The sequence below is a fragment of the Mobula birostris genome, chromosome 1 (genome assembly GCF_030028105.1).
Source record: "Mobula birostris isolate sMobBir1 chromosome 1, sMobBir1.hap1, whole genome shotgun sequence".
NCBI lineage: Eukaryota > Metazoa > Chordata > Chondrichthyes > Myliobatiformes > Myliobatidae > Mobula > Mobula birostris.
Genome location: NC_092370.1, coordinates 86,408,617 through 86,432,858, shown reverse-complemented (window position 1 = coordinate 86,432,858; position 24,242 = coordinate 86,408,617). Strand labels below are relative to the sequence as shown.

The 24,242-nt window shown below is 44.5% G+C and overlaps 1 protein-coding gene across 4 annotated transcripts in view; it reads right to left on the bottom strand.

Moving 5' to 3' along the window:
• ldlrad4a (low density lipoprotein receptor class A domain containing 4a) overlaps positions 1–24,242 on the bottom strand; it is a 288,649-nt gene that overhangs the window by 106,492 nt on the left and 157,915 nt on the right. Inside the window, exon 1 of one of the 4 annotated variants that reach the window (XM_072258537.1) lies at positions 11,029–11,070. The exons of the other annotated variants lie outside the window; for them this stretch is intronic. The gene's annotated coding sequence lies outside the window, so the exon portion shown is untranslated. Of the gene's footprint in view, positions 1–11,028; positions 11,071–24,242 lie in introns of those variants that run through there. 4 annotated transcript variants of the gene reach the window in all.

Below are 24,242 nucleotides of genomic sequence, written 5' to 3'. Positions count from 1 at the left end.
GAGTCCTCAATGATAGTAGTGAGGGAGGGGGCTCATCTGTGGCTTGTAGAAGAGACCCTGGGAAGTCAAAGTGTAGCAGTGGCCAGGCACAGTGCTCGATTCTTAAAGCTTGGGAATCTGAGTTTGTCACACTAGATGATGTCCTTAAAGTAGTCGCAGAGCAGGGCAAAGCCCTTTGTGAATTGACTCAAGCAGTGAAAGATCTCACTGTGCAGAGGGATTTTACACGTGCTACTCACAGCAGATTAATTTACAGCCTAGGTTCACAGAGGATGGGCAACCAACATGTTTCAAGTGTCAGGTGGGAGGGCATTTGGCCAAGAATTGCCCACGAAAGCGGGGTGCAAGGGAAGTGGATTCTGCATCCTCCTCCCCTCAAGAGGTTGGGAGTCGGGCAATTCGGCGGAACCTCATAGTGTCATGGTCCGGTCCGCGAAGTCCGTATTCCAGTTCAAGGTCTGGTCCATCGACCCTAGCTCCAGGTTTTCCTGTCTACCCTGTTTCTGTTCTTGTGGAGCTCTAACTGAGGTAGCTGATGCTCATTGGGGCTGGCTGCATAAATACCTTCAGAGACCAGGGCGTGGCTGCTGGATTGTTCTTGTCCTTATTCCTTGTATCCTTTCCTCTGCCTTCTGTTTCCTCGCCTGAAGCCCTGCCTTGTCTTGCCAGTAACTCTCGTCTCACCTGAAGTTCTCATCTCGCCTTGCATTGTCTGAAGCCTTGCCTTGTCTTGCTGGTAACTCTCGCCTCATCTCGCCTGCAGTCTCGTCCTGGAGCTACCCTGTACCTAGCTCCCTTCCTGTCCCTTGCCTCCGCCCAGGTAAGTCAGGCTGTCTTGCCGTTACCTGCGGTTGGTTGTGTCCCTTCCCGTCCCTTGCCTCCGTCGGGTAAGCCAGGCCGTCTTGCCGTTACCTGCAGTTGGTTCTGTCCCTTCCTGTCCCATGCCTCCATCGGGTGGTGATCCGCGCCCTGCCCAGGTGAACCGTGCCCTGCCCAGGAGGAGCCTGCCTAGCCGCAAGCCTGAAGACTCCAGCCTCCTGCCTAGCCTCAAGCCAGAAGACTCCAGCCTCCTGCCAAGCCTCGCCTCAAGACTCTAGCCTCTAGCCTCAAGCCTGAAGACCCCAGTCCCTTGCCTCCTGCCAAGCCTCGTCTCTAGCCTCTAGCCTGAAGACTCCACCCTCATCCTGCCTGCCTGCCAAGTCACGTCCTTGCCTAGTTCTGGGGTCCGAGCCAGAGGCAAGACCCAGGTACTGGTTCTTGTCCAGTCTCTGGCTCGGAGTCCAAGCCCGGGCTCCAAGCTCTCTTGTCCAGTCCTGTTCCGGGTTCCCGGTTTTCGTGTCCATGTCCTTGCCCTCAGCCTGTATCCTAGTCTTGTCCCTAGTACATCAGTGTCTGTGTTTTTTAAATCCCTACATGGTCAGATACTTCGTTCTCTAATTTTCTCCTGCCCTAAACACTCATATATTTGTGCTACGTCAATCCTGTACTATAAATTTAATTCCTAACCTGTCCAACTCTGTTACTGTTGCTATGAAGCAACCTTGTCACATCAAAAGCACTATGTCACTATTGGGAAACATCATTTCAAGTTCCAAATTTTTTTGTTAACAAATTATTTCCCTGGAATACAACTTCATTGTAAATCCAGGGATCCTGATAGCTAACGCCCATCCCATTCCATCTCCACATGACTTCCAATAAGGTTTTCTTTTTTACGAGATCACAGCTTCACAGTCTAAAACACACACCTTTATTGCATACACATACATCTTTAAAACATACAACATTATAGTCTAAGCAACACACATCAAAGTTGCTGGTGAACGCAGCAGGCCAGGCAGCATCTGTAGGAAGAAGTGCAGTCGACGTTTCAGGCCGAGACCCTTCGTCAGGACTAACTGAAGGAAGAGTGAGTAAGGGATTTGAAAGTTGGAGGGGGAGGGGGAGATCCAAAATGATAGGAGAAGACAGGAGGGGGAGGGATAGAGCCAAGAGCTGGACAGGTGATAGGCAAAAGGGGATACGAGAGGATCATGGGACAGGAGGTCCGGGAAGAAAGACGGGGGGGGGGGGAACCCAGAGGATGGGCAAGAGGTATATTCAGAGGGACAGAGGGAGAAAAAGGAGAGTGAGAGAAAGAACGTGTGCATAAAAATAAGTATCAGGATGAGGCTTTTCATTCTAGGACGAGGGAGATGTCTTCCTTTTTTAAAGAAAGGGGCTTCCCTTCCTCCACTATCAACTCTGCTCTTAAACGCATCTCCCCCATTTCACGTACATCTGCTCTCACTCCATCCTCCCGCCACCCCACTAGGAATAGGGTTCCCCTGGTCCTCACCTACCACCCCACCAGCCTCCAGGTCCAACATATTATTCTCCGTAACTTCTGCCACCTCCAACTGGATCCCACCACTAAGCACATCTTTCCCTCCCCCCCCCTCTGCATTCCGCAGGGATCGCTCCCTACACAACTCCCTTGTCCATTCGTCCCCCCCCATCCCTCCCCACTGATCTCCCTCCTGGCACTTATTCGTGTAAGCGGAACAAGTGCTACACATGCCCTTACACTTCCTCCCTTACCACCATTCAGGGCCCCAAACAGTCCTTCCAGGTGAGGCAACACTTCACCTGTGAGTCGACTGGGGTGATATACTGCGTCCGGTGCTCCCGGTGTGGCCTTTTATATATTGGCGAGACCCGACGCAGACTGGGAGACCGCTTTGCTGAACATCTACGCTCTGTCCGCCAGAGAAAGCAGGATCTCCCAGTGGCCACACATTTTAATTCCACATCCCATTCCCATTCTGACATGTCTATCCACGGCCTCCTCTACTGTAAAGATGAAGCCACACTCAGGTTGGAGGAACAACACCTTATATTCCGTCTGGGTAGCCTCCAACCTGATGGCATGAATATTGACTTCTCTAACTTCCGCTAAGGCCCCACCTCCCCCTCGTACCCCATCTGTTACTTATTTTTATGCACACATTCTTTCTCTCACTCTCCTTTTTCTCCCTCTGTCCCTCTGAATATACCTCTTGCCCATCCTCTGGGTTCCCCCCCCCACCGCCGTCTTTCTTCCCGGACCTCCTGTCCCATGATCCTCTCGTATCCCCTTTTGCCTATCACCTGTCCAGCTCTTGGCTCTATCCCTCCCCCTCCTGTCTTCTCCTATCATTTTGGATCTCCCCCTCCCCCTCCAACTTTCAAATCCCTTACTCACTCTTCCTTCAGTTAGTCCTGACGAAGGGTCTCGGCCTGAAACGTCGACTGCACCTCTTCCTACAGATGCTGCCTGGCCTGCTGCGTTCACCAGCAACTTTGATGTGTGTTGCTTGATATTCCTTACCTTGGGTATCAAGAGCTAGAGGTTCAAGCAATGGGCATGAAGATACCAAATTGTGGCTTTCTAGTAGTCAGGGATTCTGTGAGCACCGAACCCCCTATCCCATGTATTGTAGGCATGAACATTATCAGCCAGTGTAGGCAACTTGTCTACGCAGTGTTTGGCTTTGATGTCCAGTATCGTCCGGGTCGGAGCAATACCGTGGCTGATGCGCCCTCTAGGCAGCTATTTGCAGGGGAGTCTGAGCCTGCCTCAGAGAATGCGGAGTTCGATGGGGCTGTGGCGATTGGTAGTTTGATCAATTGCGGCAGTGCCCTTGACCCGGCACTGGTTACCGCTGGTCTTAGCAGCTGTAGGGTTAAGCAAATCCGAGCCTGGGAAGCTGGTACTAATGAGGTAAGTGGTCCGACGCAAGGGAACACTCTAACCCTCCCAGGTTATTCTAATGGGGACTTACGTACTTTTCCGCAGCAAGACCCTGTGCTAAGTGTCCTAACAGACTTATGGGATCAGAAAAGGAAGCTGAGTGGCCAGGAGCATAAAACTCTGCCTAAGCCTGTTTTGTCTCTGTTAGGGCACTGGGACAGTATCAGAGAGCGTAAAGGGTTACTGTACAGGGTAGTTGAGGATGAGAAGCTTGGGGAGTGTTACCAGCTTCTGATACCTAACAGCTTGAGGAGCAAAGTGTTAGAGTATGTACATGATTCTATGGGCCATCAAGGCATAAACGTACTCTGCAGTTGTTGAGAAGCCGATGTTTTTGGGTAGGCATACACGAGGATGTGGCACGGTGGGTCAAAAATTGTCCACGTTGTGTACTAATTAAGATGCCACAGCCTAGGATCCGCGTGTGCCCCCCGCCCCCATGAAGTCATTTCTGGCTTCTAGGCCGCTTGAAGTTGTTGCGGTAGATTTCACTGTGTTGGAGCCGGCAAGTGATGGGCGTGAGAATATCTTATTGGTCACAGACGCTTTCTCTAAATTTACCCAAGTATTTCCAACTCAGAATCAAAAGGCAGATATCACAGCAAGGGTGCTCTTGAGGGAATGGTTCATGAAGTACGGTGTTCCTGAGAGGTTGCATTCTGACCAGGACAGTAACTTCGAAAGTGAGGTCATAGCAGAGCTTTGCAAACTATACGGGGCAAAGAACAGCCGTACCACACCTCATCATCCTACTGGAAACGTGCAGTGCGAGCATTTCAACAGGACAATGCATGATCTGCTGCGTATGTTGCCTCCAGGAGAGAAGCGCAGGTGGCCAGAACATCTACCTGAGTTGGTGTATGCATATAATGCGACACCTCACGCAACCATCGGGTATTCGCCTTACTGTCTGTTGTTTGGGGTGGATCCCCACTTGCCTGTGGATGCTATGTTGGGGCAAGAACAGATGGTGGTCCGGAAACGATTACTTGAATGCAGGGGAGAATGTAACCGGGTGACCGTCGGACCTTATTCAGTATCGTTAAAAGTGTACTTAGGCATCCATCTGGGTAATGCTAGAATAGTTGTCTGTGCCTTAAGGGAGACGGTGATGTCATTACGCACACGCGGGATATCGGGGAGACCATTTTGCTTTCTGCTGAAGGCGCTGGTGGGGCGTTGGAATCTGGTCTCTCCCAGAGTGTGCTGGGCATGGTGAGGAAAGGTGAGCATTAATTGACGATATCCATGTGAATTCATTTATTCTTGCTGGCGAATTGAGAATATCGGTAGTTTGACATATTTTACATGTGGATGCTTTAGATTTTCTCGAGTGAATGACTCAACGCTGGATCGCGTGGCTTGGGCAAAGTCCTTCACCATCCAAGTAGGTCAGGCTTCCTGTAATTTAACTACCAGGCAATACCTTGTAAAAGTTGTGCCAAAGTGTACCTTTTGTCTAACTTTATTGTATCAGGACTGATTGTGAATGTAACAGTGTAACGTGAATGTTTAGTCTCTGTTCGGAAGTTCAGCACGTGTGTACGTCTTAGATGAGATGTATTCGCTTACATTTTTCGCTGTTATGTATAAGATGCAGAGTGGGTGGGATTCTAATGTTGTTTGTATTGTGTTCCTTCAGGATTGCCACTACCGTATTTGTACCGTATCTGTACTGTTATTTTTTATACTGCATATGCGATTCTGTCCATACACAAGGGTGTGGATCGAAAGTTAAACTGAGACTGTAACGGCAAGGACTGGTTGTAAATTCATTCGTTTTGTCTCGCGACCCTCTACTGGCACTTAAACATCGAAAACCGATAAAGGAATTAAAACCCGAAAAAGTCTTTGCTGTCCTGAGCGTGTACTTTTCCCCAGGCTACACATGTACCTGCCTTGGTTACATTTTTAACCCTCCTATTAACATACTGTCGTATCTGTAGATACCGATAAAGACTTGCTTTTCTAATAAGTGTTTCTCTTTAAGCATTTCAAAACTGAACAGTGTTCCTCCTTCATTATATTGCAAAGGACTGTTATTCCTTTAGCTGTCCAGTCCTTAAATCTAGCATCCAGTTTATTTGGCGTAAAATCAGAGTGATATGCAGACCATTTAAGAATTGCAATATCTCCCTCTAGTTTATATTCTTTTATAATAGTTTTCCATATTTTAAGAGTCCATTTCACCCATGGGTTATCAATAGTTTTTATGTACCTTTGTAGGTTGTTATCAGCCAAAATTGCCTGTACGGGGATGGAAAGTATCCTCTCCTCAATGTTTTTTCATTGAGTGTCATATGATGGGTTGCACCAACAGCTCTCAACTGTGCTGCAAAATAATAAGCTCTAAGAGAAAGTAGGCCCCATCCCCCCTTTTCCTTGGCTAATTGCAAAGTTTTGAGACAAACTCTAGGCCTTTTACCTTGCCATATATATCTTGATAACATTTTTTTCCATTCATTGAATTGATCCTGATTAATCTCTATTGGTAGGGTCTGAAAGAGATATATTCACTTTAATATATTTAATCCTTAAACTGAGACTAAAAGAAGGAATTAGGTTCCATCTTGTTATATCTTTCTTAATTCTTTTATATATAGGCTGATATTTGCATTCTGATAATTTTGACAAATAGTTTGCCATAATGATGCCCAAATATTTGAAAGACTCTGCTTGCCATGCCCAGGGATATCTACTTTCAATTTCTCTTGGTGGGCTATAGTTATATGAAATTAATTGAGTTTTATCTATGTTGATCTTGTATCCTGATAACTGGCCATATTGTTCAAAGGATTGCACCAACTTAGGTAAAGAGTATGTTGGTTGCCCTAGATCAGGAGTGTCAAACTACCGGCCCGCAGGCCGCATCTGGCCCACGGGATGATCTGGTGAAAAAAAAGTATATTCATGACCATTTATTATGTATCTGTACGGCGGCCGCTCTCTCACCCACTGTTGTCTGTGCTGCCGGCTGTGCCGGCAGCTTGTTGTGTGTACTTAGAAAACAACAGGCGGCAGTTAATAACCCACTGTGCATAAGCGCCTACCACCCTGCACTGAAGACCACTAGGGCCCCACTTACGTCGTCAGACACAGTGTAAACACACAGAGTACTCAGGTAAGTAACACCTGTAGCAAGGCTGAGACGGTTTGCTGCTGTGGTTCAAAATGCTTTCCAAGAAAAGAAAAGTTGACATCGAAGGTCAGATATTCAACGATAATTGGAAAGATCATTTTTTCTTCTGTGAGGTCAATGGCAAACCTACATGTCTGATACGCTCGCAACAAGTGGCTGTGGCAAAAGTGTACAATATCAAATGACACTATGAGACGTCACACAGAGAAAAATATGACAAGTATGCAGGACGACTCAGAACGCAAAAGGTAAACGAGCTTGAAGCAGCTCCGAAGAAACAGCAATCAGTGTTCACCAGAAGTCGAGAGACTCACGATGGAGCTGTCAAGGCCAGCTATATCATCGCCAACAAAATAGCTGCTGCGTCGAAGCCATTCTCAGAGAGGGAATTCATCAAAGCATGCATGCTGACGGCGGCTGAGCTGGTGCGCCCTGAGAAGAGACAGGTTTTTGGTAATATCAGCTTGTCAAGAAACACTGTGGCAGAGAGAACCAGGGACCTTGCAGGAGATTTGAACAGTCAACTAAAAGGCAAAGTGAAGCCACTTATTGCCTTCTCTATTGCAATTGATGAGAGCACCCACGTGACTGATGTAGCTCAGTTGGGAGCATTTATTTGTGGTGTTAATGCATCTTTGATTGTCACCGAGGAGTTTGTGGAGATGGTGCCCATGACAAACACCACAACGGAGAACGACATTTTCTCCAACTTCATCGAGGCCTTGGACAGACTGGGGGTTGACTGGAGTCACGCTGTCAGCGTGGTAACAGATGGCGCACGGTCCATGGTCGGGAAAAAGGCAGGAGTTGTCGTGAAACTCAGAGAGAAAGTTCAGACAGGGAATCCAGAGCAGGAATTCTGGAATTTTCACTGTATTATACACCAAGAGGCGTTATGTAACAGGAGTCTGAAAATGGACAATGTCATAGATGTAGTAATCAAAACGGTTAATTTTATTAGAGCCAAGGGACTCAACCATTGGCAATTTGACACTCTTTTGTCCGAAAGTAATATCGGACACGGCCTACCCTACCACACTGAAGTCCACTGGTTGAGCAGAGGGGTTGTGCTCAAACGTTTTCTTCAATTACGTGTGGAAATTAGACTATTCATGAACGAGAAAGGGAAGCCAGTGGCAGAGCTGGATGACCCAGACTGGCTTCATGATCTTGCATTTTTGGTGGATATAACAGAGCACTTAAGTGTGCTTAATGTTAACATGCAAGGCCGCAACAAACTTGTTACGGAATACTATTACAGCATTCGTGCCTTTCAAATTAAATTAGGCCTGTGGGAGATGCAACTATCCCGGAGCAACCCAGTTCATTTCCCCTCTTTGCAGTCTGTGTGTGTCGCTCATGGGAACAATGACAACATGGACAGGTACAAGGACAAAATATCACGGCTGAAAAGTGAGTTTCAGAATCGTTTCCAAGTCTTCACTCAGCTTGAGAAGGAGTTCTCACTATTTTGCTCGCCATTTGCCGTCAACGCAGCATCAGATGTGCCGGAGGAACTCCAAATGGAACTAATTGAAATTCAGTGTAACTCAGCTTTGAAATATAAATTTGAGACTGTGGGTCTGGACTTATTCTATCAATACCTGGGACCGAAGTACCACAAGATGACAGACTTTGCCTCAAAGATCATTTGCATGTTCGGGACAACATACCCCTGTGAGCATGCGTTCCCCACAATGAACATTAACAAATCCAAACTGTGCTCGCAGCTGACACACAGACATCTAAATGACATTATGAAAATCACAACTGAGACACATGAGAGCAGGTTGAAAAAACGAAGGCAACGAAAGCTGTGGGAGCATGCGCGCATGCGTTTGCACGTGCACAACTGATCTGGCCCGCATGACGTTGCATTTTGCCCAATCCGGCCTGTGACCTAAAATGAGTTTGACACCCCTGCCCTAGATAGATCAAAATGTCATCTGCGTAACAGGCCAATTTATGCTCTGTCCCTTTAATAGTAATTCCCCTGATATCTTCATTTTGTCTGATGTATTGAGCTAATGGTTCCAGATATAATGCGAAGAGTAGCAGTGACCATGCACAACCCTGTCTCGTGCCCCTTTCTAGGGTAAAACTATTTGATAAATATCCATTGATTTTAATCCTAGCAGTAGGGTTGTCATATAGTGCCTGTATAGTTTTAATAATTGTGTCATGGAAACCAAATCAATGTAAAACTCTGTAAAGAAAATTCCAATTAACTGAATCAAATGCCTTTTCAGCATCCACGCTCATCACTATTGCTTCGATTTTATTTTTCTGTATATGATCCATAACGTGAAGTGTCCTTCATATATTGTCTTGTGTTTGGCGTTGTTGTAAAATACCTGTCTGATCCTTATGTATCAGTATGGGTAGAAACTCTTCTAATCGTTTGGCCATGATGGAGGTAAATAATCTATAATCTACATTAAGAATGGATATTGGTCTAAATGACCCACATTCCATTTTATCCTTGCCATCTTTTGGTATAGCTGAGATTATCGCTTCCTTCCAGCTGGGTGGCATTTGTGCCTTTTTTAGAGCCCAGTTCATTGTGGGGAGTAAGACAGGAATTAACTCATTTTAAAATTTTTTGAACCACTCTGCCGTCTACCCGTATGAACCTGGTGACTTGCTTAATTTAAGCCTACTAATTCCAGCTTTTAGTTCAACTTCAGTTATGTCAGCAGTCATCGTTCTATTTTGTTCTTCGCTTAAAGTGGGTAACTCTAGAGAATTGTGGAAAGTGTCAATATGGGTTATGCTTCCCCCTGGAACTTTGGAATATAGAGTTTTGTAAAACACTTCAAAAGCTTCTTGAATTTCACTTAGCTTTTTTTTTTATCATTTTTGTTCTTGGATCCCAAATTCTATGAATTATACTTTTTTCTATCTTTTTCTTCAGTTTCCACGCCAGTATTTTCATAGACTGTATTTTCATATCCACTTTCATAATGTCTCTGTTTCAGAAACATTAAATTTTTCCTGATTTCTTGCGTAGCCAAACTATTAATTTCATTCCTAATTTTTAAAATTTCCTCTAATGTATCCTGCGCCAAACTGAACTTGTGTGTTTTTTTAGTTCCTTCAGCCTATTTTTTAATTCCTCTAATGTTTTATTCCTTTTTTTTTCTTATATGAAGGTATCGCTATAACTTTCCCTCTTAAGACAGCCTTCAGAATATCCCATAGAATGGGAGGTGAAACCTCTCCATTATCATTGAATTCTAAGTAAAGACCAATTTCTTTTTTAATTTGTTCCTTAAAGTGGAGATCATTGAGTAGGCTTGAATTTAGTTTCCAAATAGTATTCTTTTGTTGTAGGTCAAAATCAACAGATAAATATATAGGTGCATGGGGACTTACATCTATTGTCCCAATTCCACAGCTGTTTCTTTTGTTTTTATCTTTTCCAAATGTTATGAAATAGTCTATTCTTGTATATACAGAATGGGGGGGGGGGGGGAGAACAATGAGTGTAATCCCTTCTGTCGGGGAAAAGGTCCCTCCATATATCAAGTAAACCAATATCTTCAAAAAGTGTATTAACTCTCTTATGTAAGGATTTTGTTTCATAGGTTTTTCTATTGGAAGAGTCTAATTGTAAATTTAAGTCTCCCCACATATCAGGAGACCTTCTGTTTCCGTTACCATAATATTAGTAATTTTCTGAAAGAAACTAATATCACTTCCTGGGGTGCGTATATATTCAATAGAGTAACTGAATTTCCATCTATATTCCCCCTTTCCGGAATATAGCTGCCCTCCCTATCTCCCATTTCGAATACTTTTTCAAAATTTGACTTGCTTGAGATAAGAATAGCAGATCGGGATAACTGCTCAGCCAGGCTTTCCCTCGGTTTGATCACGCTGACGGGCAGCCCTCTGTTCCTCATGTCTGTAGTTGCCTCTTCCACTGTCTGATACAGTTGCATACTATCTTCATAAAACACCCGCAGTTTAGCAGGGTACGGAGTTTGGAATCTAATCTTTCCTTGCTTTAATATTCGCTTTACAGCAGAGTATTCTTTACGTTTCTGCAGGACCGTCGGAGGGTAATCTTGATTGAATTATATTAATTTCCCGTCCAAAAACACCCTCTTCTTACCCCAGGCCCTTCGTAGAATTTCCGCCTTGGTATTATATCGAAGGAATCTAATTACTATTGAGCGTGGCTTATCTTCTCTGTCTCCAGTAGGCCTTGGGACGAGCGCACGATGCGCCCTCTCACAGTTTCATGCTCCATAGTGGAGGGAATCTCTAGCGCGTCCCGCAGCAACTTTCCTACAAACTCCATCGTAGACAAGCCCTCCGTTCCTTCGGGAGCATTGTATATCCTGATATGTTTCCGTCGTGATCTTCCCTCCTGGTCAATCAGTTTACTTTCTTGTTGATATAGTATTTTTATCGTCTTACTTAGTATCTGTTTCACATTTTGCACGCGATCTTCCACCTTCTCAATTCGAGTCTATGCCACTGCTTTTTTTGATTGACATTGGTGAGCTCTGACTTGATATCATTGAGTTGCTGTTTTATATCGTTTTGGAATCCCCATACCTCTTCCAGAATTTTTATCATATTTGCTGCTTCGCCTGAATGAGGCCCATCGTCAGCCTCGCTAGCACGCGTTCAGGGAGGAGAGGTATGCGTTGCACCTCTCTCGTCCATAGGCTCCGCAGTGACGCTTTTTTTTTATCTCCATTCTTCTTCCCCATTCTTGCCCCCCCTTATCAATTCAGATATTTTTGAAAGATCTTATATTTGATGGATTAACGGGGCAATATATGCATTTTTCCAGAGGTGCTATTAATTTAAGCTGCCATTCTGGACGATGACGTCACCGGAACCGACTTTAGCTTTTCCTTTTCAAACCACAAAGTGAATTCTGTCATATTAGGATCACTGGTCCATAAGGGTTCCTTTACCTTAAGCTCTCTAATCAATTCCAGTTCATTGAACAACACGCAATCTAGAATAGCACCAGCTGCAGACCCCAAATGATAAATCGGTCCAGAAAGTTAAAACATGTGGAATGCAAGGCAAGCTGGCTATATGGATCCAAATTGGCATGGTAATAGTAGGCAAAGGATAGTGGCAGAAGGATACTCTTCTGATTGGAAGTCTATAGTTAGAAGTCTAAAGTGGTGAAGGTGGCATATGGCATGCTTGCTTTCCATAGGTCAGGTCAGATAATATAAAATTTCACATGTTATGTTGCAAATTTACAAAACACTAGTTGAACTGTACTTGCAGCAGTGATGTGGCTCCGACTTACAAATTAAAGGAGAGATATGTTGTGTTCGAGAGAGAGCAGAGAAGATTCAGCTGGATGTTGCCTGGATTGAAACGTTCTTGTTACAGGGATAGGTTGGATTTTGTTTTCCTGCAGCAAAGAAATACTGTATAAGGAATACAGCAAGAATCTTTTTCAAAAGCAAACACATGGCATCAGAAAAAGAAAGGCAAAAAGAAGAAGGATTAAAGCGGATTTGAATAAAAGATTTCTTTTGTTTACACAGAATAGTTAATATCTAGAAACTGCTAACAGAAGAGGTACAATCACTATGTTTAAGAGACATTTAGACCTGCACTTGAGTAGTCAAGGCATAGAAGGATACAGACCAAATGCTGGTAAATGGGATTAGTGTATATGCCAACCTTTTAATCCCATCTACAATAATCTACACTAATATTAGCTTCTGACATCTTCTCCATGGCATATGTTAAGATGTTTGCTCTCTGATGAAATTTCAGGAAGAAGAATTCACAATAATTAAATGGATTCTGTTAATTTATTTATCATCCTTACAAACTTCTCTAACATTTTGACAGTTTATCATGATTGGCAAGTACAGTATGCATTGACCAAACCACAGGATGGTCAACCAAGGAAAATGCAAAAACAAACTAACAGTTTGCTTACTGATATTTTTAGTCTTACTTAAAGCAACCAGACTAAATACTTGTAAACAGCAAGCCCCATGCTAGTGAAATAATTTCCGGTCAGGGATTTTTGGTTTGCCAATCATTGACAGGTTTGAGTAAATCTACGCCACTATTTTGGGTTGGAGAACAGAAAAAAACATGGACTAAAATGTAAAGAAAAAACACTGTATGATATTGAAGATCCTCCCCCACCCCCCTTGAAATTAACACTGAAGTAGCATTCTGGAAAGGGTATAAAGATTACGTCAAGGCAAAGTTAGACTATGAGTCTTTTTCTGTTGTCATGCATCTGCACTTTGTGTTTTCTAATCATAAGTGCCTTCAGCAGTCCAGGGCAATGCATACTTTAGAATTCCTGCCCTCAAACTCTTCTCCTCTTTCCTTATTTAAGATGCTACTTAATATTTAATTCCTTAATCAACATTTTGGTCACCAGGAACAATATATCTTTATATTATTCAGTGCTAATTTTCTGAAAATGTTGCTTTGAAGTGCCATGGGATATTTTTTGTGTAAAAATACAAGCTATGGTTGCTCTGAGCTGAATAAAGCAGAAGGATAAATGATTCAATCCTATAAAGTATGTATTATAGCTCCAGGAAACAAAACTTCACTTGACTCAGTGATAACCATTCTAATGAGCCAAATTCTACTATGTGCTTGAGTCAAAAGTCAACACTGATACTTATGTAGTATTTAAGTAGTGCTGTACTGGTAGAGATCTTTTGTGAAATTCCTTAATTCCTTAAATGAGGTCCAATTCACCTCTCAAGCAGATTTCAAAGAAATGTAACCCAGTGTCCAGGACCTGTAAGTTATCTAATAAAACAGATTACCTATCTCATAGTTAGTTAGGTACAGAAACAGGCTGCCATTTTTTTTCTGTGTCAACATACTGAACAGTTATTTTTGAATGATGACATACTAAAAACACTTAACATGAAAGTTTGAATATAGTTTGTGAATCAATAAAATGCAGTAAGTACTTATTTGATCTGTCCTGAGATGAAATTGTTATAAATTCTAGCTCTTGTCCATTTAAAAAAATCATGCAACTGTTAAATATAAAATGCTTTTAAAGCAAACCTGCACTGTATTTTGTAAGTTAAATCACATTATTCTAAGTGTGCTTTCTACCATTGATCTCCAGAGTAGAGCCTGCACCCACCATTTTAGAAGTACAGCTCTTAATTTTGCACTCCAGGCCTTCATGAACTATGACAGCCTACAACAGATTAATGCAAAAATTGTGATAGCCACAATTACAAATTCATATTTTTTCTCCAAGAGAAAGAGCCATTTACTGATCAAGAAGACTGTTTGTTTAAATTGTAGTCAGTCACTCCAAAACAATGTATAGGGAGTTTGTTGTATCAGGGCGCAGGAAGAAGAGATATCTATGAATTCTACTGTAAAATCTCTCTGGGAAAGCAAGGAGGGAATTATGGCATCAGTGCAGTTAATGCATTATTCTATAACTTTAAAAAACCCTGAAAGTAAGTAACAACGTGCTAATTATAACAAATAGTATAGGGCTGTCTTGAGCCGGTCATAATCGGAAATTCGGAAAGCAACTATCAGCATTCATCCATTTGCAGATAAACAGCCATGCCACAAGTTCCAGAATAACTAAATAACATGGATTCCATTAGGAGTGTGTCTCTACGATATGGCAACTAGCTTAATATTTGTTATTGGCAAGATGTTGGAGTCTATAATCCAGGAAAAAATATTATAGCTCGTCATTTAGAGAAGGTTCATGCAAAACAACCAAGTAAACATGTTTGACAAATATGCTAGCATTCAGGAAGAGTTATTAAAATCTAAACACCAGATATGAGTTTATATAGAATGCCTGAAAGCATTCAGTAAGGTACCAAATAAAAGGCTGGTGCACAAGGCAAAAACTCACAGTACATTTGGAAAGACATGAATTATCTGCAAGAGTTGACATGGCATTGAAATCTTGTCTCATTAACTTCATTGTACTTACTGAGGAGCTAGCTAAGAAGAGTAATGGTAGACATTGTCTACTGTTTCTATATTTCAATATGGCATTCAACAAAATCCAACATGGTAGCTTGGTCCAGAAGATTAAGATGAATGCAATCCAAAATAAGCTGACTAACTGGATCCAAAATTGTCTTGGTGATAAAAAGCAGTGGGTAGTTGTGGAAAATGCTTTGCTGATTGGAAGTCTGTGACTAGTGATGTACCATAAGGATCAATATCGATTGATTGTGATATAGGTTAACAAATCAGATGTAAACAAAAGAGGTTTAATGCAAGTTACACAAAAGTGGTGTTGCTTTGGATAACAAGAATCTTATCTAAGGCTACAGCAGGATATGGGTCAGACTACAGGAAAGACATGGGAACTATAGAAAGGGTGCAGAGGAGATTAACAAGGATGTTGCCTCAATTCTACAGCATGCCTTACGAGAATAGGTTGAGTGAACACGGTCTTTTCTCCTTGGAGGAGCAGTGGAGGATGAGAGGTGACCTGATAGAGGTGTATAAGATGTGGAGAGGCATTGATCATCAGAGGCTTTTTCTCAGGACTGAAATGGCTAACACCAGAGGGCACAGTTTTAAGGTGCTTGGAAGTGGGTACAGAAGAGATGTCAGGGGTAAGTTTTTTATGCAGAGAGTGGTGAGTGCGTGGAATGGGCTGCTGGCAGCGGTGGTGGAGGCGGATACGACAGGGTCTTTTAAGTCCTGGATAGGCACATGGAGCTTAGAAAAATAGATGGCTATGGGTAACCCTAGGTAATTTCTAAAGTAAGTATATGTTCAGCACAGCATTGTGGGCCGAAGGCCCTGTATTGTGCTGTAGGTTTTCTTTGTTTCTATGTGTCTATGAAAAGTTGAGCAGAGGTTTAGCAGATAAAATTTAATTCCAGCAAACGCAAGGTGATACATTTTGGGAAGTCAAGTAGGTATAGGACACATACAGTAAATGCTAGGGTGCTAAGAGATATTAATTAACATAGGGACACTGGGGTTCAAGCCCATTGTTTTCTGGGAGTGACAACACAACTCGATAAGGTGGTACTGGAAGCAAAAGACATGTTTGCATTCATAAATCGGGGCATGGCATATAAAATTTGGACATGATGTCACACCTTTACAAATATAAGCTTGACTGCACTTAGGGTCTTATGTGCAGCTCTAGAACATAGAACAGTACAGAACAGTATAAGCCTTTCAGCCCAAAAATTTCTGCTGACCTTTTAATTTACTCCAAGATCATGTCATACTTCTCTCCCAGATACCCCTTCATTTTTCTTTCATGCATGTGCTGAGAGTTTCTTAAATGTCCTTAATGTACCTGCCTTTACCACCACCCCTGGCAATGAGGTCCACCAACCTGATTCCTGAGAACTGTCAGTTCTATGTTCCGCATCGTTTTCTGGATACTCTACGTGAACCTTGTCTCTGTGTAAAGACTGTCCTGGATACCGGTTCCCCGTTCACGGTGGTGCTAATGCCTAACGACTCTGCCTCCGTGCCTGTGTCCTGCACTTGGGTTCATCCCCAGCCACGTCCTTCCAACAGAATGAACTGGACAAGTATGAACCCAGCGGACACGGACCCTGTGCAACAGGCCCTCGCCAGCCAGGGCTACTTACTGGGTGCCCATGACCAACTGCCCAGGGAGACTACTGTGACCCCACCTGTCTTGGAACCCCTCGACATGTCCAGAGTCCCCACAGAATACCATAAACAACGGGCTCTTTCCCTGCCTCCGCACCGCCCGTAGGATTGTGCCATTGACCTTCTCCCTGGGGCCTCACTACCCACCAGTTGTCTTTATAACCTATCCCGACCGGAGAGAGAGGCCATGGAGAGATACATTAGCGAGTCTCTCGCCGTGGCAGGCATTATTAAACCTTCATCCTCCCCAGTAGGTGCCAGTTTCTTTTTTATAGAAAAGAAGGATGGGTTGCTTTGTCCTTGTATTGATTATCAAGGCCTAAATAATATAACAGTTTGAAAATAAATACCCACTACCCCACATTAGTTCATTTGAACCACTGCATGGAGCCACCACCTTCTCGAAGTTAGACCTTTGTAATGCATACCATCTAGTCAGGATGAGGGAGGGGGACGAGTGGATGACGACCTCTAATACACCTCTAGGCCACTTTGAATACTTGGTCATGCCGTTTGGCCTCACCAATGCTCCCGCTGTTTTTGAAGCCCTAATCAATGATGTGCTGTTACTAATGTGATGTTACTAATCGCTTCGTATTCGTTTACCTTCATGATATCTTGATATTTTCTAGCAGCCCCCAGGAACACATTCACCATGTCTGTCTAGTCCTCCGGAGACGGGAAAACCAGTTTTTTTTTATTTGTGAAGGTGGAGAAATGTGAGTTCCACGTTCCTTCGGTCAGCTTCCTGAGCTATATCACTGAGAGCGGGCAGGTGAGAGCAGACCACGAGAAAATCCGGGCGGTGGAAGAATGGCCTAGGCCCACGACCCGCAAGCAACTTCAGCGATTCCTGGGGTTTGCGAACTTCTACCGCTGATTTATCAGAGACTACAGTCGAGTGGCAGCCCCCCTTACCCGGCTTACCTCACCTACCACACCTTTTTGTTGGGACTCTGAAGCTGACTCGGCGTTCACCGGCTTGAAGGGGCGTTCTATCACCGCTCCCACCCTTGTCCATCCGGACCCTTTCCGCCAATTCATTGTTGAGGTGGACGCCTCTGACTCTGGGATAGGAGCAGTCCTGTCTCAACAATCAAGTTCAGACGAAAGGCTTCACCCCTGTGCCTTCTTTTCTCATCGACTGTCCCCTGCCAAGCGGAATTACGACATGGGGAATCAGGAACTACTGGCAGTCAAACTAGGATTGGAAGAATGGAGGCACTGGCTGGAGGGGGCAGAACACCCATTTGTTGTGTGGACTGATCATAAGAACCTGGGTTATATTCAGACTGTCAAACGTTTGAACTCTCGCCAGGCCGGTTGGGCATTATTTTTTGGATGGTTCAAGTTTTCCCTCACATACCGTCCAGGGTCCAAGAACGGGAAGCTGGACGCACTCTCCCGCCAATATGACTCCAAGTAGGACACTTCAAGCCCAGAGACTATCCTCCCACCATCCTGCGTGGTGGCAACCCTCACTTGGGAGATCGAGTCCAAAGTAAAGGAACCCAACGGGACAACCCTGACCCCACCAATGGACCTGGCAATCATCTGTATGTGCCTGATTCCGTCAGATCCCAGGTTCTCCAGTGGGGGCACACATCTCAGTTCACCTGCCACCCTTGGAGTGATCGGACCCTGGCTCTCCTGAAAGGACACTTTTGGTGGCCTTCCATGGAGGCGGATACCCGTTCCTATGTCTTGGCATGTTCCATCTGTGCCCATGGAAAAGCCTCTCATCGGCTACCTGCGGGGTTACTTCGTCCTCTACCTGCCCCTGGTTGTCCCTGGTTGCAAATGGCCCTAGATTTCATCACTGGTCTATCCCCTTCCCGCAGAAGCACCACTGTCCTCACCGTGGTAAACTGGTTCTCCAAGACGGTGTACTTTGTAGCCCTCCCCAAACTCCCCTCTGCTCAGGAAACTGCAGACCTTCTCGTCCGCCACGTCTTCTGCCTCCACGGAATCCCTATGGACATAGTCTCCAATTGAGGTACGCAGTTTGTCTCGCAGGTATGGGAGGCTTTCTGCCAAACCTTAGGTGCATCGGTCAGCCTGTCATCCAGCTTCCACCCCCAGACGAATGAGCAGACGGAACGGGTCAACCAGGACTTGGAGGCGACGCTACGTTGGGTAATGGCAAACAACCCATCTACCTGGAGCGACCACCTCCCGTGGGTTGAGTACACCACAACTCTCTGGTGAGTTCTGCCATTGGAAGGTCTCCCTTCGAGTGTTCCCTTGGGTACCAACCCCTGCTGTTCCCCGTGCACGAAGAGGAGATTGTGGTGTCTTCTGTTCAGAACCATATTGATCGGTGCCTTAAGGTTTGGGAGGAGACACGCACAGTCCTACTCAGATCAGCAAATCGCAATAAGAAGACTACCGACCGACACCAGACTCCGGTGCCTAAGTACCGACCTGGGCAGATAGTGTGGCTTTCATCCAAGGACATTCCACTCTAAAACGAGCCTAGGAAACTCGCCCCTCACTTCCTGGGACCATTCAAGGTCGAAAGGGTCATCAATCCCACAGCAATCCGACTTAAACTGTCAAGATCTATGCGCATCCACCCTACCTTTCATGTTTCCCGATTAAAGCCAGTTCCTGTCAGCCCTTTGTGTCCTCCGACTGAGTCTCCCTCACCTGCCCATATCATCGACAACCATCCGGCATACACCGTCCGACTACTGGATGTGCACCATCGGGGCAGGGGTTTCCAGTACCTGGTAGACTGGTGGGGGGGGGGGGGTACCTGAGAAGAGCGTTCCTGGGTTCCCTGCCCCTTCATCCTGGACCCTTCCCTCATCCAGGACTTTCATCAGGACCATCCAGACAAGCCTGGAGGATCGCCTGGAGGCTCCCGTTGTGGGGGGGGGGGGGGTAATGTCATGGTCCTGTCTGGCAATTCCCCACCTTGCTATTACCTCAGCAATTGGGCCTCAATCCCCTCATCTAATTTCCAATCCTTCCCAGTTCCACTAATTACACACACCTGCCTTCCATCAGTAAATGCAGGATAAAAACCCTGTAATCACAACAAGGAGCTGCCAGTTCATTGGTTGACTCTAGTGTGAGTAAACCTTGTTTCCTGATTCCTGAGAACTGTCAGTTCTAAGTTCCGCATCGTTTCCTGGATACTCTACGTGAACCTTGTCTCTGTGTAAAGACTGTCCTGGATACCGGTTCCCCGTTCACAGTGGTGCTAATGCCTAATGACTCTGCCTCAGCGCCTGTGTCCTGCACTTGGGTTCATCCCCAGCCACGTCCTTGCAACACTCTCTATGTTAATAAAAAACCTTCCTCTGACATTCTGTCTATACTTTCATAGAACATCAAACAATACAGTACAAAATCAAGCCCTTTGACCCACAATGTTATGCCGAACCAGCTAAAAAGTAAGTCAAAAAAATCCCAAAAACTAAACCCTCCTACTTACACGATGTCCATGTCCCTCCATCTTCCACATATTCATGTGCCTATCTAAATGTCTCTTAAAGGCCTCCAATATACTTGCCTCCACTTTCATACCAGGCAGCTCATTCCAGGCATTCACCACTCTCTGAGTAAAAAAACTTACTCCTTGCATTCCCTTTCAATCTACCCCCTCCACCTTGAATACATGCCTTCTGGCATTGGGCATTTCTATCCCTGGAAAAAGAGACTCACTGTCTACTCTGTCTATGCCTTCCGTAATCTTCTAAACCTCTATCAGATCTCCCCTCAGTCTCTGCCACTCCACAGAAAACAACCCAAGTTTGACCAATCTCTCATGATAGTACATGTCCTCTGAACCAGGCAGACTCCTGATAAACCTCTTCGGCACCCTGTCCAAAGCTTCAACATCCTTCCTAAAGTGGGACAACCAGAAATGTAGGCAATATTCCAGATGTGGCCAAACCAGTTTATAAAGTTGCAACATAACCTCTTGACTTTTGAACTCAATGCATCAACTAATAAAAACATGCATTCCATAAGCCTTCTTAACCACCTTATCGACCAATGTAGGCACTTTCATGGAACTATGAACTTGGACCCCAAGATCTCTCTGCTAAGCAACACCATTAAGAAACTTGCCCTTAATAGTGTAATGTTGTAATAGTGTAATTTGCCCTACCAAGGGGCAACACTCACATTTATCTGGGTTAAACTCCATCTGCAATTTCTCTGCCCATATCTGCAACTGATCTATATCATGCTGGTTTTTTTTGTTTCAGTTCTTCTACACTCCTCATAGTTCTACCAATCTTGGTACCATCTGCAAACTTATGCATCCATCTACATTTTCATCCAGGTCTTTTATATACATCGCAAACAGCAGAGGTCCCAGCACAAATCCCTGTGGAATACCACTAATTACAGACCTCCAGCTCAAATATCCCTTTGACCACTACCCTCTGTCTTCTGTGTGCAAGCTGTTCTGAATCCAAACAGCCAATTCACCACAAAGCCCATCCATCTTAATTTACTGGATTAGTCCATGAGGAACTTGGTCAAACACCTTACTGAAATCCATGTAGACAACATCCACTGCTCTACCTTCATCATTCTCTCTTGTCACCTTGTCAAAAAACTTAATTAAGTTGGCAAGACATGACCTGCCCAACACAAAGCCAAGCTGGCTCTCATATAACCATAACAGCACGGAAACAGGCCATCTCGGCCCTTCTAGTCTGATAGGATCCCTTTGGGGATGCTGGAAGTTGCAGAGAATTACATGTTGGATGCAGAGGCTGATGGAGTGGTAGGCCAAGAGGATCTCAATCACTATTACAGTAATAGGAAGATGGGGTGAGTGCAGATGTGTGGAAAATGGAAGAGATGTGGGTGAGGGTAGCATCAATAGAAGAGGGAGGAAAACTCTGTTAGAAACATAGAAACCCTACAGCACAATATAGGCCATTTGGCCCACGATGCTGTGCTGAACATGTACTTACTTTAAAAATTACCTCGGGTTACCCACAGCCCTCTATTTTTCTAAGCTCCACATACCTATCCAGGAGTCTCTTAAAAGACCCTATTGTATCCACTTCCACCTTTGTTGCCGACAGCCTATTCCACGCACTCACCACTCTGCGTAAAAAAACTTACTCCTGACATCTCCTCTGTATCTACTTCCAAACATCTTAAGACTGTGCCCTCCCGTGTTAGCCATTTCAGCGCTGGGAAAAAGCCTCTGACTATCCACATGATCAATGCCTCTCATCATTTTATACACCTCTATCAGGTCACCTCTCATCCTCTGTTGCTCCAAGGAGAAAAGGCCAAATTCACTCAACCTATTCTCATAGGGCATGCTCCTCAGTCCAGGCAACATCCTTGTAAATCTCCTCTGCACCCTTTCTATGGATCCACAAAGCAAGATCCCCTTGGATCCCATGCCTCCTTCCTTTCTCAATAAGCCTTGCATGGGTACCTTATCAAATGCCTTGCTGAAATCCATATACACTACATCTACTGCTCTACCTTCATCAATGTGTTTAGTCATATCCTAAAAAAATTCAATCAGGCTCGTAAGGCATGACCTGCCTTTGACAAAATCATGTTGATTATTCCTAATCATATTATGCCTCTCCAAATATTCATAAATCCTGCCTCTCAGGATCTTCTCCATCAACTTACCAACCACTGAAGTAAGACTCACTGGTCTATAATTTTCTGGGCTATCTCTACTCCCTTTCTTGAATAAGGAAACAACATCTGCAACCGTCCATCCTCCAGAACCTGTTCTTTAAAGAAGGAGGATGTCTCTGATGTTCTGGAATGGAAAGCTACATCCTGAGAACAGATGCAGCAGAGGCAAAGAAACTGAGAAAAGGGAATAGCATTTTTACAGGAGGTAGGGTGGGGGAAGAAGAATAGTTGAGATAACCGTGGGAATCAGTAGGTTTATAAAAGATGTTGGTTGATAAAAAGGTCAAGAAAGGGGAGGGAGGTGTCAGAGATGGACCAAGTGAATTTAAGGGCAGGGTGGAAGTTAGAGGCAAAATTGATAAAATTGATGAGCTCAGCATGAGTGCATGAAACAACGCCAGTGCAGTGAGGAAGATTTGGGGAGTATAACCTGAGGAGGCTTCGAACATAGACTGTTTTATACAGCCGAGGAAGAGGCAGGCATAGCTAGGGCACATGCGACTGCCCATGTCTATCCCTCAAGTTTGGAGAAAGTGTGAGGGGCTGAAGGAAAAATTGTTCAGGGTGAGCACCAGTTCTGCCAGATGGAGGAGGATGTTGTTGGAAGGGGATTGATTGGTTCTTTTGTCACGAAAGAAGTAGAGTGCTTTGAGGCTTTCCTGATTGGGGACAGGTGTGTATAGGGACGGATTATCCATGGTGAAGATGAGGTGGTCAGGGCCAGGGAACTGAAAGTTACTGAATAGATTTATGGCATGAGAAGTATTGTGAATGCAGGTGGGAAGGGACAAAAACGAGCAGAATAGAATGGAATCGAGATATGAGGACACAAGTTCAGTAGGACAAAAACAGGCAGAGACAATAGGCTTACCCAGACAGTCCAGTCTGTGTATCTTGGGTAGGACTCAGAAGTGAGCAGTGCAGGGCAAGGGTACTATGAGTATTAGTGACAGTGGTTGGGAGTTCTCCAAGTGGAAGAGGTCAATGATAGTATCAGAGATGGTTTTCTGATGGTAGGCAGTGGGATCCTCCTCAAGATATGAGGAGGTGTCTGAGAGTTGCCACCTGGCCTCGGCAAGGTAGAGGTCAGTATACCACACTACAGCAACACTCCCTTTGTCTACCATTTTGATGGTAAAGTTGGGATTGGTGCGGAGAAAGTGGAGGGCAGTTCATTTGGAAGGGGTAAGGTTGAAGAAGGAGAGAGGAGTGTTGAATTCAAGACTGATGTCTCATCGGCAATTAGAGATGAAAAAATCCAGATCAGACAGTGAATCAGAGGGGGATTTCCAAGCAGAGCGGAAGGGTTGGAGATGGAAGAAGGCGTTATCAGCACGAGGTGTGGAATCTTTGTCAAAGAAATGGGCTCGGAGACAGGGGTGACAGAAGGAGAGCTTGACAATGTGGCCAGCGTGTAATGCTTATGTAGAAATATTTTGTTGCTGCCTAACTCAGTTGTGTAAATTAGATAGAGTTCTGCAACTCTTTGCTCTAGACATTATTGATTCAAGATAGGAACTGAACACACCACCTACAATAGAATAGCAGATCAAAACTGAACTGCAGCAACAAAAAAAATAAGGTACTTACACTCAATGGACACTTTATTAGGTATAGAAGGTGGCTAATAAAGTGGCCACTGACTGTATGTGTTTCTGCTTGCTGTAGCCCATCCACTTCAAGGTTCGACATATTGTGCATTCAGAGATGCTCTTCTGCACATCACTGTTGCAACGTGTGGTTATTTGAGTTACTCTTGCCTTCCTGTCAGCTTGAAACAGTCTGGCCATTCTCCTTTGATCTCTCTCATTAACAAAACATTTTTTGCCCACAGAAGTGGTGCTCACTGGATGTTTTCTTGTTTTCGCACTATTCTCTGTAAACTAAAGAGGCTGCTGTGTGTGAAAATCCCAAGAGATTGGCAGTTTCTGAGATACTCAGACCATCTCGTCTGGCACCAACAATCATTCCATGGTCAAATTATGGGGGATTTTAGTATGAAAGCGGATTGGGAAAGTCAGGAAGGTACTGGATCTCAGGAGAGGGAGTTTGTAGAATGCCTACGGGATGGTTTTTTGGAGC